The sequence below is a fragment of the Carassius carassius genome, chromosome 18, assembly GCF_963082965.1.
Source record: "Carassius carassius chromosome 18, fCarCar2.1, whole genome shotgun sequence".
Taxonomy (NCBI): Eukaryota; Metazoa; Chordata; class Actinopteri; order Cypriniformes; family Cyprinidae; genus Carassius; species Carassius carassius.
In genome coordinates this window covers 30,893,474-30,914,310 of record NC_081772.1, presented here as the reverse complement: position 1 = coordinate 30,914,310, position 20,837 = coordinate 30,893,474, and the positions used below count along the sequence as shown (strand labels likewise).

Sequence of the window (20,837 nt, the reverse complement as noted above, 5' to 3'; positions counted from 1 at the left end):
ACCAGACTTCTGTGCCCAGTCGAGGGGATCCCCTCGAGACACATATCCAAAATTCGGCCCGATCGGACTCTTGGGAGTCGTGTCCACGTCGTGTCCACGACCCTCTAGGGATCCCCCGAATTTCAGCCGCGGGGTCCACCACATCGGGGAGATATTAGCAAAAAAATAGTACCATCCACCCCCCTCGCACCTACTCATCCATGCCGGCCATGGTGCACCCTCCCCGGCTAGAGAAGGCAGCTCGAGGGGGGTGGAAGTCGGAAGAAATTTTTTTATGTGAGGCCTAAAAAAAACACTTGTACTGTACTCAGGGCACTCAGAGGAATCCATTTTTGTAAGTTTTATCCCATTATACTGTAGAAATATACATAGAAAAAATTTTGGTTTTTGGTTAATTTCACCACATGTGGTGCATGTTCACCAAAATGTCACACACTTTGCCAAGCTGTAACTCCGCCAAAACGGGACCAAACTGCACCAAATTAGGGTCAGAGTAAGACCTCCAGAAGGCCTAACGAACACCGCTGCCCCCCCATCCATAACATCCCGGGGGCGGAGTTATGGCCCCCACATTTTTGATAGTCAAATGGAAGGAAGAGACCTAGCGACTTGAAACTCGGTGACCTGATAGCCCTCGAAGGGCCCTCTCTGAAGCCACCTCCCCCAAGTCGATAGACCCCCGGGGGCCAGAGACAAGGGCCCGTAAATGCAAAAAGTCCCAAAATTTGACCGGCCAAAACTCACCCAAAAAGATGGGAAAAAACACCAAACTCTGGACAAAAAAATTAGACCTTGGAGACCTCTATCCGATGACACCAGCCCCATGTTCCTATGACCCCGGGGGTCCGAGTTACGGCCCCACAAAATGTGGGATTTGAACCGTTATAACCCAGGAACCGGACCACCCAGGAACTCGAGGGTTGTCGCAAACGGTAGGCCCCTTGACCCTCTAGGGATCTGTGTGGGATCCAATATGTGGGATATGTGTCCACCTGAGGTTTAACAAATAGCAATTCTATTAAAATTGTTTTAATTAAATATAGGCAATTATGTTGATCAAAACGCCTGCAGTGTACTCAGACATCTCAGCAGAGTCCATTAATGTAAGATCTATCCCATAATAATGTAGAATTTCCATAGAAAAAATGATTTTGGTTAATTTCACCACATATGGTGCATGTCCACCCTCAATTTATTTGACGGCATATGTGTCCACTTGCAGATTATCAAATAGCAAGTCTATTTAACTTGATTCATTTCAAATGAGTGCAATATTTTAAATGGAAACACCTCTACTGTACACAGCATGCTCAGCAGACTCCATTCATGTAAGTTTTATCAGAATATACTGTAGAATTTGCATAAAAATGAATGTCCACGGGAGCATTATGGAGGTCCCGCTGAATAAATTGTAAATGGAATTTTTTTTTTTTAAAACCTCCCATTTGCCATTTATTCAGCACGTCCTTCCTAATGGTTCCATGGACAGATACATTTTAGCGATTTCGTGGTTGAAGTCTCATCTGCTGTACTCTGCAAGCTCCAAGGAACCCATTTTTGTAAGTTTTGTCCCATAATACTGTAGAAATATGTATATATGTCAGGCTGTAACTCCGCCAAAACGGGGCCAAACTGCACCAAAATCGGATCAAAGTCAGACCATGGGCCGTCTATCCTACGACACTTGCACCATGTCCCTATCACCCCGGGGGTCGGAGTTACGGCCCCCCAAAATGTGGAATTTGAACCATTAAAACTCAGGAACCGGACGACCCAGGAACTCGTGGGTGGTCGCATACGGTTGGCCCCTCGACCCTCTAGGGATCCCCTGAATTTCAGCCCCGAAGTCCACTGCTTCGCGGAGATATTAGCAATAAATAGTACCATCCACCCCCTCGCAAGTACTCATCCATGCCGGCCAGGGTGCACCCTCCCCGGCTAGAGAAGGCAGCTCGAGGGGGGTGGAAGTCGGAAGAAAAATCTTAGGATGAGGCCTAGAGGAAACACCTGTACTGTACTCAGCACACTAAGAGGAATCCATTCATGTAAGTTTTATCACATAATACTGTAGAATTTGCATAAAAATGAGCGTTGAATTTTGGCACACATGTGCACCACATGTGGTGCGTATCTCACTGTTCATTAAATAGCAACTGTATTTAACTTTATTTATTTCAAATGTGTGTTATTGTTAATGAAAATAAATGTAATGTACTCAGGACACCAAGGGGAACCCATTCATGTAAGTTTTATCACGTAATAATGAAGACTGGCCATGTGTTAAAACTGCTATAGCTTGCAACCTTTTAGCAGAAAATAACACTGCATCGGGATCTGTTTTCATGGTGGTCAGGAGGTAAATTTGCAATATGGTTAATGAAAACACCTGTACTGTACTCAGGACACTCAGAGGAATCCATTCATGTAAGTTTTATCCAATAGTAATGTAAAATATGCATAAAAAAATTATGTCCACCGGAGCACTACGGAGGTCCCGCTGAATAAATTGTAAATGGACATTTTTTTTTTAAAAACCCTCCCATTTACCATTTATTCAGCACGCCCTTCCTAATGGTTCCGTGGACAGATAAATTTTAGCTCCCAGGAATCCATTTTTGTAAGTTTTATCCCATAACACTGTAGAAATATGCATAGAAAAAATTTGTATATTCAATATTCACCACATGTGGTGAATATTAACCAAAATGTCACACACTTTGCCAAGCTGTAACTCCGCCAAAACGGGGCCAAACTGCACCAAAATCGGGTCAAAGTCAGACCAGGGGGACATCTATCCGACACCACCAGCCACAAGTCCCTGAACCCCCGGGAGGCGGAGATACGGTGCCCCAAATTTGGTGTACATCCAATATGAATAAATGGCAAGTGAGATATGTGTCCACCTGAGGTTTAACCTGTTAGCCAGCACCCCCCATTATGGAACTCACAGCTGAAAGTGCTCTAACTAACTTATAATTGTAATAGTTTCCTACTTCAGTGTGTTACAAACATAATTGTGGTGTCTTTAGAAAGAAGACCCTTTGGGCTTCACTTTTTATCAACCAGATTTGATAATGCTCAAAAATATTAAAAGTTATAGACACTAAAGTGCCTTGAATTTTTTTTACCACTCTTAAATATTTTTTTATTTGATATAAAAATACATGAAATAAGTCCTGGAGCAATCTAGAAAAGTAATGGGTTGAAAGCCACATGTCTCATGAGTTTCTATTTCAAATCTGAATAAAATATAATGAAAAATGAGACTCCTGCAAATATTTTTCTGAGACTATGTCTACACCCCCACCCCCCCAAATATAAGAAAATATATTTCCCAATAGTATTGAAGACTTCTACAAACTATTTAGTCAGTAAACATACCACTGCATAGTTTTTTTTCAATTATAAAACACTAGACATAAACTTAGACATCATATAAATGATTTATTTGAGCAGTAGAAAAATACAATAAGAATAATTTGAGTAAGAAAAATAAGAATAATAAGAAAAATAAAAAAAGATTTAACATTGTTTGCCAATATAAAACATCCTGAGATTGCTAGAGATGCATATTTTACAATGAATTACGATGCAAATAAGTGCTGATGTGCTGATGGCCACTTATACAGATGGTAATAACACAAATGTTCCGAAGTAAATAATCCACTCTCCCTATTCATATAGACGCGTTCACTTTGATAGCTGTGACCATTCAGTAATAGCGAGCTGATTTGGGCTGATTTGCACTCAAACAGATGGTAATCATGCACATACATTCACATTCAACATAAAACACACTCTCACATATATAAAAACTCTCTAAAATAAAAAGAAAGACAGGAATTTGCAATCGCTGTAAGTTCCGCCTCCATCAGCTGACCGGTGCGTCAGAGCGCGTCACCAGCTCTCAGGAGAGAGCGCCAAATTCAAATAAACTATTTTCCGCCTATTTTTCATTCATTCTTTTTTCCAGTACTGAAAAACCCCATTACATAGGATGAGACATGGCAGCCTGATTTCTCCTCAGTGGGACTGCTGTTTTAGCCGCTTCCAGGGCTAGCTTACAATCTCCGCTTGCTAGGTTGCAAGTAGGTCAGGCAGCAGTGTTACACACAACATAGGAGAAGGTGGTCTGCTTAATTCAAGTCCCTGTTTGGGCGAAGGTCAGTCTTCTTTTGTAGGCCTCAGCTTGCTATCACTACGGTCCATCTCTTTTGCTGACTCTGTACTAGAGCGATGTTCCTTCCTGCTCCCGGGGATCAGTGTATCTCCCTTGTTCGGCACACCTGATTCTGATGGTCAGCCATTTAGGAAAGAGTGCTCAAAGAGTGAGTAGAATAAGACAGACTCCCAATTGTGCAGTGCTGTCGGTCCCCAGGGCCAGTACTGAAAAACCCCATTACATAGGATGAGACATGGCAGCCTGATTTCTCCTCAGTGGGATCGCTGTTTTACCCGCTTGCAGGGCTTGCTTGAAATCTCCGCTTGCTGACTGAGCTGGGTTGGTTGCAAGTAGGTCAGGCAGCAGTGTTGGACACAAACTGAGCAGAAATTGGTCTTCTCCCGTAGTCGTGGCCGAGTGGTTAAGGCGATGGACTAGAAATCCATTGGGCTCTCCCCGCGCAGGTTCGAATCCTGCCGACTACGCTGTTTGCTGAAGGCCATGAGGCAAAGCATCCATGCATTTTTCACGGTCCTCGCACTTATTTGCGAAATGTCCAGTCCCTCTTCGATTGACAAACACGTCGCTGCTGCTTCTTGTATCCGGGCTCCAGGGGTTGTCTTGGGTTAGACAGTGGCACGCCGTGATCGTATAGTGGTTAATACTCTGCGTTGTGGCCGCAGCAACCCCGGTTCGAATCTGGGTCACGGCAACCCTTTGCTGTTGAGTATACAGGAAGGTTGAAAATTTTTTTATCACCTCATCTTACTGCGTGACTTTGTTTCTGAAGCTTGGCCTGTGCAGGGCGCCACCAGACAAGGGGGCTTGCTTTCTAACATTAGGCGTAGTCGTGGCCGTACCTTCCAGCGATCGGACGGCTGAACACTTCCTAACACTTCCTAACAACATTTGAGTTCTTCCGAACAAGGTCGCAACACTTCCTAACAAAGTCAGAACGAAAGTCCGAACACATCCTAAATTAATCCGAACAGGTCCTAACCCAAATCCGAAACTTTCGAACAGATGGGGCAAAGGAGCCAATCAATTCCTACCGAGAGGAAAGAGCCAATCAGCAAGTTGACATGCCAATCTCGCCGCTGATTGGCTGAATGAGTTTCGTGATATTCCAGCTGTTTTTAACTCACTGGACATCTGCTATGCGGAGATTCAAGGTAAGCGTTTTCACAATACAAATCCGTGACATCAGTGTTAACCTATTTGTTCAAACATTAATTCATGATCTGGAATAAAGATTATTCTGATCGTTCTACGCTTGCGTAGCAAGGCAAGCTAACTTAACGTGTCGCTAACTGATGCTTGTTAAGCCTTCGATTCATAACAAGTTTTTATTTTCTATATCTTTGCAAGAATTTCATTTCATCATTCAGTATTCCAAGTATCCATTCTCTATGTTATTTCAGTCATGACTGAGTAATTCTTTACTGAATGTATTTAAATCTTTTACTATTCCAGGTATTCATTAAATATCTAGTTTTTTCCCCCTTTCTTACTTTATATACAAACACAGTTTTTATAATTATACATCAAAAGCTATTTGCAATTTTTTGCAAGTAGGAACATATTTACTGCAGAAAACTATTAACCTGCCACATATTTCACCACTCAACATGTCTGCTTTTATAAACTTGATGTGAGTCTTTATATATATATATATATATATATATATATATATATATATATATATATATATATATATATATATATATATATATATATATATATATATATATATATATATATATATATATATATATATATATATATACTGTATATGTGTGTGTGTGTGTGTGTGTGTATATATAAAAATATAAAACTCCAATAAACTCCTTTCTACTGTTGCTATATTAACACATATTTAACCACATTGATTTGTTCCCCATTATTGTTCAGATATGACCAAAACAGGCAAATCCTCTGCTTATTGGAACGACATCTGCCACAGGTATGCCCAGGGCACCTTCCAGTTCAGTACAGGAAAAAGGCCTTGAAGCAGAAAATCGAAGGAGGTCCTGGAGCGGATTGATGCCTGTCGCCTGCAAAGGGGGAATAAGGTGGACCTGTTTGGCAGGCACATAGTGTGCACTTGTGGGTTCCATAAGGTAGGTATATGATATAGTATATCAAAGGCATGATAAGTCCCTGTATCATGTAATACACTATTTTATTCACCAACCCCTGATATATTCTCAGAATATATTCTCAGTACAGTTCTGCAGAGTAATTGGTGTAATTATTTAACATGAATAGTAAGACCTTCTTTTGTTCCTAATATTAATTTTCTCCCAGTCAACAGATAAGGTCTTGATTGAGTCAGGGCCTAAGGTAAAGGCAGGCGGCAGCTCAGAGGAGACCGGGACATCACAGGAAGTACATGGGGTGAAATGTTCTCTGTGTAGTGTGGTTGTGGAGGCAGAGAAGTTCTCCGAGCACCTCTCTGACCACCACGTTGAAGAGAGGTGTGACAGCTGTGGGGTCAGGGTCCAGGGTGCCGTCAGACTCCTCCAACAGATTGAGTCGAGCCATTATGGGGCTCTATTGGTTCCACGTGTCAGCCCTTCAAAAAATCCCACACCATCTCCTTGCCCCTCACCATCTCCATGGCTGCCTCCACCTCCACAGCACTTGCCGTCTCCAATGCCAGTACCAGTGTCTCCATCCCCAGGGCCCACTCCATTCCCACACCACTCTCCAGCTCCAAAGCCCTCACCACCACCTCCACGGTGCTCTCCATCTCCACAGCCCACTCCATCCTCACATCCAATACCTTCACTGCAGCCTACACCATCTCTGCCTCAGGCTATTACTGACTGGGAGAGCTTTCTTCCCAGTCAGTTCAAGAGAGTCCTCCAGCCAGCAGATTGGGTGTGGATTGCCAAGTGCCTCTATGAGCCCACAGGGCAGCTGAGGCAGAAGATCCAGGTGAACTGGTTTTATCCATCGATGCAGCCCAAGCCATGTCCTCCTGAGCCCGGGTGATACTTCCGACAGAGGATGTTCTTGTGGGCACCAATGAGGATGTGGGGCATTCCTCTTAAATGCCCACAGTGTGGCCGGAAGATGCACCATTCAGGAATTTACCCGAAGGTCAGGGAGGTGATTGACATGGATAGCCGCTATTACCTTGTGGGTGGGGACTATCCACGCTGCAGTGCATGCAAGCTGCCAGTATGCCCATGGAGCCAGGACATCCTTTCACAACTGGATGTGGCACACATGACCATGTTTCCAGCGGTGCTGACCACTCAGCTAGCCCTGGACAGGAAATGTGTGACTTTCCTCAGGCCCAGGACCAGTGGTAACAGTTCCTCCTACTTCCAGTCAGCAGTAGAGGAAGCCCACAGTGAGGAGTGGGCACGACGCACCATCCAGTACCTCTCTGATTGTGAGCATCATTTGAGAAAGGTTACCCTGGTCCAATCTGCAACGGCACCTGCCTTTTCTGCACCCACACCCTTCAGGCAACTTCCACTCGCCCAGTTGTTTGAGACTGTCCACTCCAACGATATCCTCAGCCATTTGGACGAGATGAAGGGGGTGATTACCTCCACCTATGGCCGAATCCTGAAGATGGATTCTACAAAGAAGGTACAATACATGAAGGTTTCAGCATGAGGTTTATTTTCAGCCAGAAAGAATTTCAACATGATGAAAAATGTTGTGTTATATACATTTGTGTTATATATATATTATAATGTACCATAACAAATCAAAGAAAATGTATAATTAAGCTTGTCAGAATGTCTTTATTTTTCCTTCTTTTTGTTTTTCAGATCACCAAAAAGCTGGCTGTTGGCATTGGGGACACGGCTGCATGGATGACCAACATTGGCAATGAGCTCGGCAAGGTTCTGAACAGTGTTCTGACAACAGCTGAAGGCGCAGGACTGGAGGAGCTGTGCCAGGGCGTCGTCAAACGCTACCAGAATGCTGGCGAGCCAGAGCCTGAGGTCATCTATGTTGACCGGGATTGCTGCAGTCAGTCAGGTGAGATTTTCAAATTACTACTTTATCAAATGTGCACTGCAATATATTTTATAAAAGTTAATAGTGGTGTAAAAAAGTTCCCCTTTCCCTATTGGTGATGGTAATTAATTAGTATTATTTTTACAGCCAGTGTATTAAAAATTTTAATAAATTATATTGACTGAAAAGTATGTTTGAAATTAAATCAAATGCATGTTTTTTATTTTTTCTCCTCCACAGGTGCATCTTCAGTGTTAAAACTTTTTCGGCCATGGAAGTCTATTGTAAGGCTAGATATCTTCCATTTTATGAGAAGATTCAACTGTGGCCTTACTACAGAGCACCACCCTCTCTATGGTACCTTTTGTTCAAAACTGTCCTCCTGTATCTTTGAGTGGGATCAGGAGGATGTGAAAGAACTTAAGGCTGCCAAGAGAGGGGAGTGGAAGTGCAGCCATGGTGGAAAGGCTCCCACTGAGGTTCAGCTCATGGCCAGCATCAGCCCAGGTGAACTCGCGAAGCACTGTAGGCGGCGGACACGCAGGGCTGAGGAGATCCGGGCCATGATTTCAGGGCTGCTGGAATCAGTGTGGGAGCTAACTGACACTACAGGGTTTCGCCTGGTTAACCCTGACAGCATGCACCATGTCTGGGAGATGCAACAAAAACACCTCGAGTGCATCCAGGACCCTCCACATGTAGAGTTGTACACAAAGACGGGGACACTCCAGAAGGGTGGCAAAGTCTTAAACGTGCTTAGGTGCGGCAGGGGGGCATCCTCGCTGGAGAGTTTTCACCGCCACCAGTGTGCCTTCATTCCTGGTAAATTCTGAATATTAAATTGCAGTATGTTTTGTAGATTTTTACGTTGAAAAGATCGCTATTGTGTCAACAACAGAACCCTGGGTGCTACCTGGATTTGGCTTGTTTTCATGGAATTTACTATCAGTCTCATTATTATGTGTTACTGTTCTATAACTGTGTCATTAAATTTGTATGTCCTCAGTTTAAAATAATTGCTGACTGAATCTGTGCATTTTCATTCTTAGGATGGAGATGCAATGCCATGCACACACAAATGTACATGTTAGAGGGGGCCTCGAGGTGGAACATGAGCCGGGCAAAAGAAGCTGTATCTGTGGTGGGGGCCTCAACCCTAAGGACATTTGATGTCTGCACAATGTCTCATTTAAACAGCATGAGCCAACGGGTCCTTGGTCGGGCTTTGATGCCAGAATTTACCCCTCCAGGAAAACCCACTGGTAAGATATCTCACAGGAAAATGCTGAGCATTGGAGTATTTCTCTCTCTCCTGTGTTTGTTTGTTTGTGTGTGTGTGTGAGTGTGTGTGTCCTTTCCCCATTAACAATGTGGTACAAATTATTGCAGGGGAGCGCATTGCAGTGGAGTACTTGTTGGCCCAGTCCAATAGAGGCGACCAGTTGATTGCACACCACAATGACATGCCTGAAGTCCCCCCAGAGGAGCCCGAAGAGGATAGTGAAATTGACACGACTGTGTGCCATGCAGCTGACCTTAGGGCTCATGACTCTCCAGTAGCTGTCGTGCAGGTCCAGGTGACAAGTCAGGTGGGTGACACTGAACCCAAATCCCCAGATGAGGAGGTCACTGAGGAAGAGGAGGATGACACTGCAAGTCCTAGCACATCAAGCCAAGTAATATTGCTATCCTGTACTATTTTTTACTTTTAAAAAAAATGTATCTGGTACAGTGCAAAACGCCTATTGTCACCAATGTGTAAAGTTAAAATATATGCATGTACAATGCAAAATAATTATTACAATACCGTATATGTTTATTGGACTGTGTTTGGCATTTTTCTCAATTTCCAGAGTACACAGTGTGATTCCAGAGGTGTCTTGGGCTGGGAGGCAGTTGATGCCCTGGCAGCCTACTTGGTTGGCCTAAACCGAACGATCACTGCCTTGTCATCACAAGAGGAGGCCAACATAGTCCAGCTGTACATGGCTCTGCATGCCATGGACAAGGTACCATCAAAATATAGCCAGAGGGTTAAGAAGAAGGCTTTGACAGGACCTTGGAGAGCATCCAGGAAGCAGAGTGGCTCTGCTCCAGGACAGCAGGCTGCAGAGAGGTAATTTGACTATTTGGATCGTCACTAGTTTATAACCCAGTATACAGTTCAGATTATATCATCTTTCTTTTCCATAGATTGTTCATGACTCATGGGCAGGCAGCTCAGGACCCTGAAGTCCACAGGGTCTGTGAATGTGTTTGCCTAAGGCTTTTGAAAGAGTTTCAGCAAGCACGGAACAGGCCCAGGGACACACAAGGAAAAACTCTGCCAATTCCACAATCTATTGTGGTGGTATACAGCCACTTAAAACAGCTGATGGAGGACAGCAGAGAGGTTCTAGGACAGACTAACCTAGTTCTGGTTCCGATAAACACCACTACTGTCTCCTCGTGGTGAGTCTTGTTTTATGCAATACTTTTGCACAATCACAGTAGTATATCAAGATTGTACTTATAAAACCTTCCTGTACATGCTTTTAAAAATGATGCTACAGGAAGTAAAGACAATGGGCTTTTATTCACTTAAATTGCTAATTTAAGATGAAGAATGTTTCTCTTGCAGGCTACTAAAAAGACAGAAACGTGTAGACAGAGACATGCTTCTGCAGGGTACTGCACTGCCCAAACAAGTATATTTGGCAAAGGAGGCTCTTCCTGAAGTGCGCGAACTTCCAGCTGTTCCTGCACAGCATGGGCATGAGGCCATGGTATTTCAGGATTCAGCAAATCAGGAGGGAGAGGCCTTCATTCGTAAGCGTATCTCCAACAGGTGCCCAATGCCCACCCCTCCTCCTGGATCTTACTCTGCATTTCCCATATACCCACCAGCACCACACTTTGCATTCCCCCCTGGGTCCTACCCACCCTTTCCCAGCTACCAACCAGGTCTACCATTGCCTCATTCTACCCAATTCCATCCCCCTCCCCAATTCCAGCCCCCTCTCCAATTCCAGCCACCTTTCCAATTCCAGCCCCCTCCCCAATTCCAGCCACCTTCCCAATTCCAGCCACCTCCCCAATTCCAGCTGCCTCCCCAATTCCAGCCCCCTCCCCAATTCCAGAAGCCTAATACCTTGCCATCACAAACTTGTCCTACCACTCAGCCCAGGCAGCGCACATGGAGAAGGCAGAAAGCTGCCCAAGAGGATGAGGAGTGAGTGGCTAGAGGTGAACCACCATGGAAACGACTAGCAAAGGATATATATCACTATATCTGCAAGCAGTGTGGGCTGGCAAAAAATAAGACAACTGGCCACACTCAGCTGAAGGGCCGGTGGTATTGTCCAGCCTCAGGCCTCTCTGTTGCACAGTGGAGGGAGAATGTACAGGGAGTTCTTTGATTTTTTTTTTTTCATTGGTGTATATAGTAATGTATATAGTTAGGTTTTTATATAGTTGCATATGTTGTGCTGTGAACATTTTGTTTTTAGTTGCTGTTTCCAGTGTTTCATTTGCAGTGTTTGTAAAAAAAAGGAAAGACACAGCTCTTTTGGTGTAATAGTAACAAATCCACCCTTTGGGTGGAAGATTCCAGGTGCAAGTCCTGGCAAGAGTTTGTGGTGTGTTTGTCAGATTATTATTATTATTATTAATTTTTTTTATTAAAAATATAGTCAAAAACCAATCAAACACTTTACTTAAATCCTTTGTGAGTGTTCATGAAGTTTAATGGATAATTTTTTTTCTTTTACTTGCTTTCCCTTCTTTCTCCTTCTCTTTTCCCTTTCTTTCCCCCTTGTAGCAGTCCCTTTTGCCCTGTTTTTGGCCGAGAGGTTAAGGCGATGGACTTGAAATCCATTGGGGTCTCCCTGCGCAGGTTCGAACTCTGCCGACTACGGGAGGGATTTGCAGTATTGCTTTAGCTTTCTGTGACGGTAATTGTGCCTTCTATGGTCCTTCGCTCTCTGTGCCATAACTGCTTCTAGCTTTCATCCTTGTGACACCTGCGTCTCTTCTGGGCAGCTTGTTGTAAAACTGCTGCTTTATAAAAGGTGAGAAGCCAGTGCTCCACAAGAGCCTGGATAGCTCAGTCGGTAGAGCATCAGACTTTTAATTTGAGGGTCCAGGGTTCAAGTCCCTGTTAGGGTGAAGGTCTGTCTGCTTTTGGCGGAGTCACCTTGCTATCTCTACGGTCCATCTCTTCTTCTGAATCTGTACTGGAGCGGTGTTCCTTCCTGCTCCAGGGTATCAGTGCACCTCCCTTGTTTGGCACACCTGATTCTGATGGTCAGCTCGTTAGGAAAGCGCGCTCACAGAGTGAGTAGAATAAAACAGACCTCCGAATTGTGCAGTGCGGTCGGTCCTCAGGCCCAGCACTGAAAAACCCCATTACATAGGATGAGACATGGCAGCCTGATTTCTCCTCAGTGGGACTGCTGTTTTACCCGCTTCCAGGGCTAGCTTACAATCTCGGCTTGCTAGGTTGCAAGTAGGTCAGGCAGCAATGTGACACACAACAGGGCAGAAGGTGGTCTGCTTAATTCAACTCCCTGTTTGGGCGAAGGTCAGTCTACTTTTTGGAGGCCTCAGCTTGCTATCACTACGGGTCCATCTCTTCTGCTGATTCTGTATTAGAGCGATGTTCCTTCCTTCTCCCGGGGATCAGTGCATCTCCCTTGTTCGGCACACATGATTCTGATGGTCAGCCCTTTAGGAAAGAGAGCTCACGGAGTGAGTAGAATAAGACAGACCTCCCATTTGTGCAGTGCTGTTGGTCCCCAGGGCCAGTACTGAAAAACCCCATTACATAGGATGAGACATGGCAGCCTGATTTCTCCTTAGTGGGACTGCTGTTTTAGCCGCTTCCAGGGCTAACTTACAATCTCGGCTTGCTAGGTTGCAAGTAGGTCAGGCACCAGTGTTACACACAACATGGCAGAAGGTGGTCTGCTTAATTCAAGTCCCTGTTTGGGCGTAGGTCAGTCTTCTTTTTCTAGGCCTCAGCTTGCTATCACTACGGTCCATCTCTTTTGCTGACTCTGTACTAGAGCGATGTTCCTTTCTGCTCCCGGGGATCAGTGCATCTCCCTTGTTCGGCACACATGATTCTGATGGTCAGCCCTTTAGGAAAGAGTGCTCACGGAGTGAGTAGAATAAGACAGACCTCCCATTTGTGCAGTGCTGTCGGTCCCCAGGGCCAGTACTGAAAACCCCATTACATAGGATGAGACATGGCAGCCTGATTTCTCTTCAGTGGGACTGCTGTTTTAGCCGCTTCCAGGGCTAGCTTACAATCTCCGCTGGCTAGGTTGCATGTAGGTCAGGCAGCAGTGTTACACACAACATGGCAGAAGGTGGTCTGCTTAATTCAAGTCCCCGTTTGGGCGAAGGTCAGTCTTCTTTTTGTAGGCCTCAGCTTGCTATCACTACTGTCCATCTCATCTGCTGACTCTGTACTAGAGCGATGTTCCTTCCTGCTCCCGGGGATCAGTGCATCTCCCTTGTTCGGCACACCTGATTCTGATGGTCAGCCCTTTAGGAAAGAGTGCTCACAGAGTGAGTAGAATAAGACAGACTTCCCAATTGTGCAGTGCTGTCGGTCGCCAGGGCCAGTACTGAAAAACCCCATTACATAGGATGAGACATGGCAGCCTGATTTCTCCTCAGTGGGACCGCTGTTTTACCCGCTTGCAGGGCTAGCTTGCAATCTCCGCTTGCTGACTGAGCTGGGTTGGTTGCAAGTAGGTCAGGCAGCAGTGTTGGACACAAACGGAGCAGCAATTGGTCTACTCCCGTAGTTGTGGCCGAGTGGTTAAGGCGATGGACTTGAAATCCATTGGGGTCTCCCCGCGCAGGTTCGAATCCTGCCGACTACGCTGAAGGCCATGAGGCAAAGCATCCATGCATTTTTCACGGTCCTCGCACTTATTTGCGAAATGTCCAGTCCCTCTTCGATGGACAAACACGCCGCTGCTGCTTCTTGTATCCGGGCTCCAGGGGTTGTCTTGGGAGAGCCAGTGGCACGCCGTGATCGTATAGTGGTTAGTACTCTGCGATGTGGCCGCAGCAACCCCGGTTCGAATCAGGGTCACGGCAACCCTTTGCCGTTGAGTATACTGGAAGGTTGAAAAATTTTTACCACCTCATCTTTCTGCGTGATTTTGTTTCTGAAGCTTGGCCTGTGCAGGGCGCCATCAGACAAGGGGGCTTGCTTTCTAACATTAGGCGTAGTCGTGGCCGAGAGGTTAAGGCGATGGACTTGAAATCCATTGGGGTCTCCCTGCGCAGGTTCGAACTCTGCCGACTACGGGAGGGATTTGCAGTATTGCTTTAGCTTTCTGTGACTGTAATTGTGCCATCTATGTTCCTTCGCTCTCTGTGCCATAACTATTTCTAGCTTTCATCCTTGTGACACCTGCGTCTCTTCTGGGCAGCTTGTTGTAAAACTGCTGCTTTATAAAAGGTGAGAAGCCAGTGCTCCACAAGAGCCTGGATAGCTCAGTCGGTAGAGCATCAGACTTTTAATTTGAGGGTCCAGGGTTCAAGTCCCTGTTAGGGTGAAGGTCTGTCTGCTTTTGGCAGAGTCACCTTGCTATCACTACGGGTCCATCTCTTCTGCTGACTCTGTATTAGAGTGATGTTCCTTCCTTCTCCCGGGGATCAGTGCATCTCCCTTGTTCGGCACACATGATTCTGATGGTCAGCCCTTTAGGAAAGAGTGCTCACGGAGTGAGTAGAATAAGAAAGACCTCCCATTTGTGCAGTGCTGTCGGTCCCCAGGGCCAGTACTGAAAAACGCCATTACATAGGATGAGACATGGCAGCCTGATTTCTCCTCAGTGGGACTGCTGCTTTAGCCGCTTCCAGGGCTAGCTTACAATCTCCGCTTGCTAGGTTGCATGTAGGTCAGGCAGCAGTGTTACACACAACATGGCAGAAGGTGGTCTGCTTAATTCAAGTCCCTGTTTGGGCGAAGGTCAGTCTTCTTTTTGTAGGCCTCAGCTTGCTATCACTACGGTCCATCTCATCTGCTGACTCTGTACTAGAGCGATGTTCCTTCCTGCTCCCGGGGATCAGTGCATCTCCCTTGTTCGGCACACCTGATTCTGATGGTCAGCCCTTTAGGAAAGAGTGCTCACAGAGTGAGTAGAATAAGACAGACTTCCCAATTGTGCAGTGCTGTCGTTCCCCAGGGTCAGTACTGAAAAACCCCATTACATAGGATGAGACATGGCAGGCTTATTTCTCCTCAGTGGGACCTCTGTTTTACCCGCTTGCAGGGCTAGCTTGCAATCTCCGCTTGCTGACTGAGCTGGGTTGGTTGCAAGTAGGTCAGGCAGCAGTGTTGGACACAAACTGAGCAGAAATTGGTCTACTCCCGTAGTCGTGGCCGAGTGGTTAAGGCGATGGCCTAGAAATCCATTGGGGTCTCCCCGCACAGGTTCGAATCCTGCCGACTACGCTGTTTGCTGAAGGCCATGAGGCAAAGCATCCATGCATTTTTCATGGTCCTCGCACTTATTTGCGAAATGTCCAGTCCCTCTTCGATGGACAATCACGCCGCTGCTGCTTCTTGTATCCGGGCTCCAGGGGTTCTCTTGGGTGAGCCAGTGGCACGCCGTGATCGTATAGTGGTTAGTACGCTGCGTTGTGGCCGCAGCAACCCCGGTTCGAATCAGAGTCACGGCAACCCTTTGCCTTTGAGTATACTGGAAGGTTGAACATTTTTTACCACCTCATCTTTCTGCGTGATTTTGTTTCTGAAGCTTGGCCTGTGCAGGGCGCCATCAGACAAGGGGGCTTGCTTTCTAACATTAGACGTAGTCGTGGCTGAGAGGTTAAGGTGATGGACTTGAAATCCATTGGGGTCTCCCTGCGCAGGTTCGAACTCTGCCGACTACGGGAGGGATTTGCAGTATTGCTTTAGCTTTCTGTGACTGTAATTGTGCCATCTATGGTCCTTCGCTCTCTGTGCCATAACTATTTTTAGCTTTCATCCTTGTGACACCTGCGTCTCTTCTGGGCAGCTTTTTGTAAAACTGCTGCTTTATAAAAGGTGAGAAGCCAGTGCTCCACAAGAGCCTGGATAGCTCAGTCGGTAGAGCATCAGACTTTTAAACTGAGGGTCCAGGATTCAAGTCCCTGTTAGGGTGAAGGTCTATCTGCTTTTGGCGGAGTCACCTTGCTATCACTACGGTCCATCTCTTCTTCTGAATCTGTACTGGAGCGGTGTTCCTTCCTGCTCCAGGGTATCAGTGCACCTCCCTTGTTTGGCACACCTGATTCTGATGGTCAGCTCGTTAGGAAAGCGCGCTCACAGAGTGAGTAGAATAAGACAGACCTCCCATTTGTGCAGTGCTGTCGGTCCCCAGGCCCAGCACTGAAAAACCCCATTACATAGGATGAGACATGGCAGCCTGATTTCTTCTCAGTGGGACCGTGTTTTACCCGCTTCCAGGGCTAGCTTACAATCTCGGCTTGCTAGGTTGCAAGTAGGTCAGGCAGCAATGTGACACACAACAGGGCAGAAGGTGGTCTGCTTAATTCAAGTCCCTGTTTGGGCGAAGGTCAGTCTACATTTTGGAGGCCTCAGCTTGCTATCACTACGGGTCCATCTCTTCTGCTGACTCTGTATTAGAGCGATGTTCCTTCCTTCTCCAGGGGGTCAGTACATCTCCCTTGTTCGGCACACATGATTCTGATGGTCAGCCCTTTAGGAAAGAGTGCTCACGGAGTGAGTAGAATAAGACAGACCTCCCATTTGTGCAGTGCTGTCGGTCCCCAGGGCCAGTACTGAAAAACCCCATTACATAGGATGAGACATGGCAGCCTGGTTTCTCCTCAGTGGGACTGCTGTTTTAGCCGCTTCCAGGGCTAGCTTACAATCTCGGCTTGCTAGGTTGCATGTAGGTCAGGCAGCAGTGTTACACACAACATGGCAGAAGGTGGTCTGCTTAATTCAAGTCCCTGTTTAGGCGAAGGTCAGTCTTCTTTTTGTAGGCCTCAGCTTGCTATCACTACGGTCCATCTCTTCTGCTGACTCTGTACTAGAGCGATGTTCCTTTCTGCTCCCGGGGATCAGTGCATCTCCCTTGTTCGGCAAACCTGATTCTGATGGTCAGCCCTTTAGGAAAGAGTGCTCACAGAGTGAGTAGAATAAGACAGACTTCCCAATTGTGCAGTGCTGTCGGTCCCCAGGGCAAGTACTGAAAAAACCCATTACATAGGATGAGACATGGCAGCCTGATTTCTCCTCAGTGGGACCGCTGTTTTACCCGCTTGCAGGGCTAGCTTGCAATCTCCGCTTGCTGACTGAGCTAGGTTGGTTGCAAGTAGGTCAGGCAGCAGTGTTGGACACAAACTGAGCAGCAATTGGTCTACTCCCGTAGTCGTGGCCGAGTGTTTAAGGTGATGGACTTGAAATCCATTGGGGTCTCCCCGCGCAGGTTCGAATCCTGCCGACTACGCTGTTTGCTGAAGGCCATGAGGCAAAGCGTCCATGCATTTTTCATGGTCCTCGCACTTTTTTGCGAAATGTCAAGTCCCTCTACAATGCAAAATAATTATTACAACACCGTATATGTTTATTGGACTGTGTTTGGCATTTTTCTCAATTTCCAGAGTACACAGTGTGATTCCAGAGGTGTCTTGGGCTGGGAGGCAGTTGATGCCCTGGCAGCCTATTTGGTTGGCCTAAACCGAACGATCACTGCCTTGTCATCACAAGAGGAGGCCAAAATAGTCCAGCTGTACATGGCTCTGCATGCCATGGACAAGGTACCATCAAAATATAGCCAGAGGGTTAAGAAGAAGGCTTTGACAGGACCTTGGAGAGCATCCAGGAAGCAGAGTGGCTCTGCTCCAGGACAGCAGGCAGCAGAGAGGTAATTTGACTATTTGGATCGTCACTAGTTTATAACCCAGTATACAGTTCAGATTATATCATCTTTATTTTCCATAGATTGTTCATGACTCATGGGCAGGCAGCTCAGGACCCTGAAGTCCACAGGGTCTGTGAATGTGTTTGCCTAAGGCTTTTGAAAGAGTTTCAGCAAGCACGGAACAGGCCCAGGGACACACAAGGAAAAACTCTGCCAATTCCACAATCTATTGTGGTGGTATACAGCCACTTAAAACAGCTGATGGAGGACAGCAGAGAGGTTCTAGGACAGACTAACCTTGTTCTGGTCCCGATAAACACCACTACTGTCTCCTCGTGGTGAGTCTTGTTTTATGCGATACTTTTGCACAATCACAGTAGTATATCAAGATTGTACTTATAAAACCTTCTTGTACATGCTTGTAAAAATGATGCTACAGGAAGTAAAGACAATGGGCTTTTATTCACTTAAATTGCTAATTTAAGACGAAGAATGTTTCTCTTGCAGGCTACTAAAAAGACAGAAACGTGTAGACAGAGACATGCTTCTGCAGGGTACTGCACTGCCCAAACAAGTATATTTGGCAAATGAGGCTCTTCCTGAAGTGCGCGAACTTCCAGCTGTTCCTGCACAGCATGGGCATGAGGCCATGGTATTTCAGGATTCAGCAAATCAGGAGGGAGAGGCCTTCATTTGTAAGCGTATCTCCAACAGGTGCCCAATGCCCACCCCTCCTCCTGGATCTTACTCTGCATTTCCCATATACCCACCAGCACCACACTTTGCATTCCCCCCTGGGTCCTACCCACCCTTTCCCAGCTACCAACCAGGTCTACCACTGCCTCATTCTACCCAATTCCATCCCCCTCCCCAATTCCAGCCCCCTCCCCAATTCCAGCCACCTCCCCAATTCCAGCCCCCTCCCCAATTCCAGCAGCCTAATACATTGCCATCACAAACTTGTCCCTCTACTCAGCCCAGGCAGCGCACATGGAGAAGGCAGAAAGCTGCCCAAGAGGATGAGGAGCGAGTGGCTAGAGGTGAACCACCACGGAAACGACTAGCAAAGGATATATATCACTATATCTGCAAGCAGTGTGGGCTGGCAAAAAATAAGACAACTGGCCACACTCAGCTGAAGGGCCGGTGGTATTGTCCAGCCTCAGGCCTCTCTGTTGCACAGTGGAGGGAGAATGTACAGGGAGTTCTTTGATTTTTTTTTCATTGGTGTATATAGTAATGTATATAGTTAGGTTTTTATATAGTTGCATATGTTGTGCTGTGTGTGTGTTGTGCTGTGAACATTTTGTTTTTAGTTGCTGTTTCCAGTGTTTAATTTGCAGTGTTTTTAAAAAAAAAAGAAAAGACACAACTCTTGTGGTGTAATAGTAACACATCCACCCTTTGGGTGGAAGATTCCAGGTGCAAGTCCTGGCAAGAGTGTGTGGTGTGTTTGTCAGATTATTATTATGATAATTAATTTTTTTATTTAAAATATAGTCAAAAACCAATCAAACACTTTACTTAAATCCTTTGTGAGTGTTCATGAAGTTTGATGGATACTTTTTTTTCTTTTTCTTGCTTTCCCTTCTTTCTCCTTCTCTTTTCCCTTTCTTTCCCCCTTGTAGCAGTCCCTTTTGCCCTGTTTTTGGCCGACAGGTTAAGGCGATGGACTTGAAATCCATTGGAGTCTCCCCGCGCAGGTTCGAACCCTGCCGACTACGGGAGGGCTTTGCAGTATTGCTTTAGCTTTCTGTGACGGTAATTGTGCGTTCTATTGTCCTTCGCTCTCTGTGCCATAACTGCTTCTAGCTTTCATCCTCGTGACACCTGCATCTCTTCTGGGCAGCTTGTCGTAAAACTGCTGCTTTATAAAACGTGAGAAGCCAGTGCTCCACAAGAGCCCGGATAGCTCCGTCGTTTGAGCATCAGACTTATAATCTGAGGGTCCAGGGTTCAAGTCCCTGTTTGGGCGAAGGTCTGTCTGCTTTTGGCGGAGTCACCTTGCTATCACTACGGTCAATCTCTTCTTCTGAATCTGTACTGGAGCGGTGTTCCTTCCTGCTCCAGGGTATCAGTGCACCTCCCTTGTTCGGCACACCTGATTCTGATGGTCAGCTCGTTAGGAAAGCGCGCTCACAGAGTGAGTAGAATAAGACAGACCTCCGAATTGTGCAGTGCTGTTGGTCCCCAGGGCCAGTACTGAAAAACCTCATTACATAGGATGAGACATGGCAGCCTGATTTCTCCTCAGTGGGACCGCTGTTTTACCCGCTTGCAGGGCTAGCTTGCAATCTCCGCTTGCTGACTGAGCTGATTTGGTTGCAAGTAGGTCAGGCAGCAGTTTTGGACACAAACTGAGCAGAAATTGGGGTTTTTCAGTACTGGCCCTGGGGACCCCGCACAGGTTCGAACCCTGCCGACTACGGGAGGGCTTTGCAGTATTGCTTTAGCTTTCTGTGACGGTAATTGTGCGTTCTATGGTCCTTCGCTCTGTGCCATAACTGCTTCTAGCTTTCATTATCGTGACACCTGCATCTCTTCTGGGCAGCTTGTCGTAAAACTGCTGCTTTATAAAAGGTGAGAAGCCAGTGCTCCACAAGAGCCCGGATAGCTCAGTCAGTAGAGCATCAGACTTTTAATCTAAGGGTCCAGGGTTCAAGTTCCTGTTTGGGTGAAGGTCTGTCTGCTTTTGGCGGAATCACCTTGCTCTCACTACGGTCCATCTCTTCTTCTGTATCTGTACTGGAGCGGTGTTCCTTCCTGCTCCATGGTATCAGTGCACCTCCCTTGTTCGGCACACCTGATTCTGA

At 46.2% G+C, this 20,837-nt stretch overlaps 6 non-coding genes across 6 annotated transcripts; all 6 read left to right on the top strand.

The window, feature by feature from the left end:
- The first annotated feature begins 4,565 nt into the window (after positions 1–4,565).
- On the top strand, positions 4,566–4,647 carry trnas-aga (transfer RNA serine (anticodon AGA)). The gene has a single exon. It is a non-coding gene; the product is annotated as a tRNA-Ser (tRNA).
- Positions 4,648–13,937: 9,290 nt separating this feature from the next.
- On the top strand, positions 13,938–14,019 carry trnas-uga (transfer RNA serine (anticodon UGA)). Its single transcript has one exon. It is a non-coding gene; the product is annotated as a tRNA-Ser (tRNA).
- Positions 14,020–14,370: 351 nt separating this feature from the next.
- Positions 14,371–14,452, top strand: trnas-uga (transfer RNA serine (anticodon UGA)). The gene has a single exon. It is a non-coding gene; the product is annotated as a tRNA-Ser (tRNA).
- A 1,071-nt stretch (positions 14,453–15,523) lies between these two features.
- trnas-aga (transfer RNA serine (anticodon AGA)) lies at positions 15,524–15,605 on the top strand. Its single transcript has one exon. It is a non-coding gene; the product is annotated as a tRNA-Ser (tRNA).
- A 1,923-nt stretch (positions 15,606–17,528) lies between these two features.
- On the top strand, positions 17,529–17,610 carry trnas-uga (transfer RNA serine (anticodon UGA)). Its single transcript has one exon. It is a non-coding gene; the product is annotated as a tRNA-Ser (tRNA).
- A 2,316-nt stretch (positions 17,611–19,926) lies between these two features.
- trnai-uau (transfer RNA isoleucine (anticodon UAU)) lies at positions 19,927–19,999 on the top strand. Its single transcript has one exon. It is a non-coding gene; the product is annotated as a tRNA-Ile (tRNA).
- Positions 20,000–20,837: the final 838 nt, after the last annotated feature.